The sequence below is a fragment of the Bacillus rossius genome, chromosome 6 (assembly GCF_032445375.1).
Source record: "Bacillus rossius redtenbacheri isolate Brsri chromosome 6, Brsri_v3, whole genome shotgun sequence".
Lineage (NCBI taxonomy): Eukaryota > Metazoa > Arthropoda > Insecta > Phasmatodea > Bacillidae > Bacillus > Bacillus rossius.
Window position 1 is genome coordinate 19519342 of NC_086334.1, and position 5840 is coordinate 19525181.

The following is a 5840-nucleotide window of genomic DNA, read 5'->3' on the forward strand; positions in this document are numbered from 1 at the left end:
CTTCATTAAAAACTATTTTTACATATTATTAATACCATATTGTATTATTATTACTTGTCCTATAAAAAGAATTTTTTAAGGCTTGGAGGGATTTTTGCATTGGGAAACCTGGCAACACTGAACACTGCAAGCCATCCCGTGGGCCGTGGGGCCGCCAAACTCTGCCACGCTGTTTGTACCATGGGGAGGAAACTGGTATAGGAATCGGTTGCAATGTTATGTAGCCTTTTTTTTGGTAGTTTCTGTTATTCCCGTGCCAGCGGAAACTATCGCTAGTTGTAACATATTAGGTCATACTGGAGACTTTTGACAATTATATTTTTACATATTAACGTAAATAAGTAGCTTTTAACAGAAATATTAATAATTTTTATTTTTAAATTCAAAACTATGTTTTACTTAAGTTATAAGTAATCTTGTAATTATATATTTGACACATGTAGTCATAGTAGTGTGTTTGTTTGTGTTTGTAAGTTGGAATTAACGTGCATCTACGAACATACAATTATTTTTCATTTGGAATATTTAATTTACACAGTTGGTTGGTTGGTGAATGAAAATGCGTTTTGTGACTTGACTTGGTTGAGAGAAGGTAGGAATGTCTGGCCGATATGCTTATGGGAGGAAATGTGCAGCACGTGGTTGTACATCGCAGCCTAACAAGCAGCGATTTTTTCGGTTTCCACGACGTAGGACCGATGCCGAAGCAGCCAGGTAAGAGATAAAATAAAAAGGAACATGCTATCCGAATAAAGTGATAAAACAGGATACGTGATAAGTAATTAAAATAATATATTAACAATGCAGGGTAATTATCGGATATAGGGTCTCATCCGCAAAAAAAAATTATAAAAATACGAAAAAACATTTTTTGGACACTCCAGACCTTCCTCTATTTACGGTGTAAATGGTGTTATTTTATTCCCAACAGTTTCCGAGAAAACGAATTTTAAAGCTACATTAAAAATACTGTAAATTATTTTACATCACTGGGAGTTTCGAATTGAAAATATAGCTTTCCTGACATAACCATTTGTTCACATGTGTTTATAGTATTTTTTATTGTAGGTATACTAACCCATCCTAACGGACCTAACCTAATGGACCATTTTCGATATTTCACTGACGTTTTCTGAAACGCGTGCTGACACGTCCACATGTAAAGAAATTAATGGCGGCGGTTGCTTGGATGTGCGGGTTATGTACCGTAAGCTTTAAAATTTGATTTCTCGGAAACTGTTGGGAATAAAATAACACCATTTACACCGTAAATAGAGGAAGGTCTGGAGTGTCCAAAAAATTTTTTTTCGTATTTTTATAATTTTTTTTGCGGATGAGACCCTATATCCGATAATTACCCTGCATTGTTAATATATTATTTTAATTACTTATCACGTATCCTGTTTTATCACTTTATTCGGATAGCATGTTCCTTTTTATTTTATCTCTTACCTGGCTGCTTCGGCATCGGTCCTACGTCGTGGAAACCGAAAAAATCGCTGCTTGTTAGGCTGCGATGTACAACCACGTGCTGCACATTTCCTCCCATAAGCATATCGACCAGACATTCCTACCTTCTCTCAACCAAGTCAAGTCACAAAACGCATTTTCATTCACCAACCAACCAACTGTGTAAATTAAATATTCCAAATGAAAAATAATTGTATGTTCGTAGATGCACGTTAATTCCAACTTACAAACACAAACAAACAGAGGTGTTATTTTCTCCCCAAACATTTCCCCTTAAAATTAGCATTTGTAAGTAAATTAAAGTTGTAAATCTGGGATAAAAAGTTGTGTACTTTTGTATGAGAGTTACTAGAATATTTAATAATAATTTCGTTTACTATGTTATGGCATGTAATTTACATTTTAAGCAAAATTCTCGTGATATCCACAAGTTTTTACAAAAGGAATATATCAATATCCTATGTCAAATCTATTGCAACTTGAAACAATGTCACGATGCGTCTTAATAATTTTAATATACGGAGGCGGCAGCAATTAATTATGTAACATGTTAGAACCCACATGTATATCACGTCATAAGATTAGCAGCAAATAAGTATTACATCCGAAGCTGATCCAAACTCCATTATGCTTTGACAAGAAAAAACATTTTCATGGTTACGTTACCGCTACCAAACATAAACAAACAAAAAAAAACATGAATGTGTGCGTGCGTGACAGCTTCCCACTGCGCATGCGCAAGTTGTTAGTTGTTATTTTGTCCGTGCCAGCGTCAACTTCGCTGCAAACGCTCCATAGCAGCCATGATAGCAGTCTGCTTATCGTGACACGCGTTTAACATGGGAGTTTCCACTCTTTCAGAATGATTGTATGCTCGTTGGTTTGTACTGACCCTTTATGTCGCCCCCCTTTCAGCTGTCACATTTGTCACTCTTTAAACTTGAGGGGGATGCCCTGACTTGTTCCGTCTCCCTTTGTTTCCACCGACCGACCAACGCACGGCAGGCGCCTGGCGAGTGACGTGTCTGGCTGGCATTCTGCTGTGTGAAGGAGGAGGGGGGGGGGGGATACCCAAAATTTATGTGTGGCAAGGTAAGCACAATCTTATCTTTCTCTCTTCGGCTGTTGTAAATGACCGTGAACTAATGGCTAGGCAGTGCTGTATTTTTTTAAGCCGAGACACTAATTCGAAGACGACAGTGGGTGGCGTAGCCAGGATTTGTGTATGGGGGGTGTTAAGAAGCATGCCCCCCCCCCCCTCCCCAGTATTAAAGCGTGTGGGGCGGGGGGGTCCGGGGTTCCTCCCCGGGAAAATTTGGATTTTAAGGTGTAAAATAGTGCTATTTTAGCAGTTTTCGGTACTTAAATTTAAATATTGTAATGGTAAAAATTTATTAATTTATAATATGAAATTTGTTTGAGTGATGAATAAGAAATTTAATTAAAGATTTGTTGCTAAAGGGGGGGGGGGGGGGGGGTTGAACCCCTAAAACCCCCCCCCCCCCCTGGCTACGCCCCTGGAAGACAAAGACGGAAGGCCTTTACCGTGAACGGATTATCAGTTTTTTTTTTTACAGGATTTCAATTATCCGGGCATTGGCGGGTCCCAATTAACATTAATAATGGGGAGTGAGTTTACTATTTTTTATCCATCTGCTGCCAAGGCGCAGTAAGCCTCGGGAGATGTTACGTCACATGACCTTGGCCTTAACCCAGCTGCACGCCGGTGTATGAGAAGCTTGACAAGACCTTCCGGGCTTTTAATGGCTAGTCCGTGAAATTCGGTAATCCGTGATTATCTCGGTCCCGACCATCACATATTAACGAGGTTCTACTGTACCTCAATAGGATGTGTTCCAAGGAAAACGTAAACAGGCCAAGAAAATTGTAAGCATTTAAGTTATAAATATTTTTCCTCGAATCCCGAATCTTTTCCCTCGAATTTCGAATCCTTGAGATTCGGTGGGATTCGAGGATTCGACCGGCCCATCCCTAAAAAAAATGCATCATGCTTCCCTACTACCAAATTTGTTTGAATTTATTTAAAATCATAATAATAACCAGCCTCAGTCCAAAGCAAATATTTATATGCAAGGGATAAGTGTTTGAAGGCCAAAAAAATTAACTACCACCTTATTAGCATTATATTAAAAATTGTTCTATGCTGGATGCATAAAGACAGATGTTTAAAAAACTTCTTGCTGCATGGAATATGAGAAAACGTTTTATCAATCATTTTAAGATCTGGAGAACATGCAGAATGTTATGTACATCACATTATGTACATCACAATTTTTAAAATGTTCCAGAATAAGTAGGTTACTACAAATCTACATATGCCTGTAGGTTGTGCCAACAGGGATTTAAAAAAACTTTATAGTTGATAAAATTTTATTACAACTTAACATACCCAGTCATAGGTTTACAGGAATTTTATGTAAGAACACAATTTAATTTAATGCTTGTTGGAATACAGTATACACGGACACATACAGCACAAAACTGCACTTTAATACACCAGTTAAGTGAGATCACAACAGCTTCCTTCTGTCCAGGATAAAAATGTTACAATGTCTTTTGATTAGGTAATTCAAAACTGAGTAATATTAAATGGAATGAAAAATTACAGCTTATGGCCATCTACCTAATTTCCAAATAGTATTTTAAAATCTTTTTTAAATGGTCTTGAATAACAGGTGAAATTTTCTTACATTAACAGTTTCAAGGAACCAAATGTAACTGCAGAGTGGGTTTACTGTTCTTGGTTGCCATGACTGCCCAGACACTGCAAGGAAGTAGAACATGATTGACAACCACAAAGTTAGGACCTTCAGACTGATACTGCATAATAATCCAGTCATTGGACACAGATTTGGTTACTAATTTTTTCGAGTCTAACTGTTAAATATCCACAACGGTATTGAAGTAACTTGTAATGATTTTTTTTTTAAGTTCAGCTTTCCCATGTTTTATTACTATTGAACAGATGTATTTCCAGGAACTTTTTCCTCCCTTACGTTCAAAATACAGATGTCCATTAAAGAATGTCCCAGTCTCAACGGTATATTATAAAAGTTTAATTTAGATATTAGCAACAAATCACACACAAAATTGAAGGTAAACCTAAAGTCCATTTCTTCCCTTACTGTGGTTAAAAAATCTGGAATAATGGAAGCAACAGTCTCTTCAATTCTGTGTCTCAACTCTGGCAAATCATTAGGTAGCGGCGGAACATAGACACAATCTTTTATATAGCCTCAAAAAAAAAATTCACGGCATTATGTAGGACAATGACGACATCAGCAAAAGCCAGCTCTATCTCTACAATTACGACCAATTCAATGGTCGGGAACTTCAACGTTCCACCACTCTTGTACAAAGAGATTCTAATGGGGAGGGGATCCATCCTGTTGCCAAACAAAGTTTACACAGGATCACCCTTTCCTAATCGGGAAAAGAACCATTCTTCCACACTGCAAGTGAGAAAATACAAAGCAGTATTCGACATGCGGTTATCTAAAACTGCTCGAGTTACTCTTTAATTGTGACCTTGAACCAACACACTACAATGCTTACAGTTGATACTCTTAATGTATAACTGGGACATGACAGCAAATTTAAAACAAAAATGTTTTTGCTAAACAATTGACGGAATACTATTTGAAATAAACACATACGTACACTGTCATGAATAACAATGCACACATTAAGAATGGAATGTGAGTTTAGGGGAAGTTGCTAATCAGTAAAGTGTTCCCAACTGGCAAAAAAAAACACACACACACCTAACAAACAAAAATCTAACTGGTATAAATTTACTTTGTCGCATTTGCACAACAGAATCAGAACCAGAATGTATTAACAGTTATTTTAATTAAGTAGTCAAAAATATTTCTAGTATGCTAGACATACAAGTTACGTGGCCCCACAACAGTTATATGATTGTATGTATTCTTTACAGCTAAAATGTACAAAAACAAGATGTAAATAAAAGATAATACTTTACCACAATCAATTGATTGTAAAATGCTGTGTATATAACTTGTAGGTATAAAATTTTCTAAGACATGGTAAAAAAAACAGACGCGGAATCCTACACATTAATTAATTATACTGTAAGAGATAATTACAAATTATCCTTCTACATTCATTACATAACAAGAATATGATTAAATGTTAAGTTCGCAACTGAAGGGACATTTTATATTTAATACAGCTTTGGCAGCATACAGCCTTTTCTGTTAAAAAAAAAAAAGTTAAACATATATTAGAAAATGGGCAGTGTCTTTATTAACAAACTTTCGATTAAAGCTACATAGATATGAAAATAATTCAAAAAAGAGAAAAATTACTTAAATTATAAAAATATA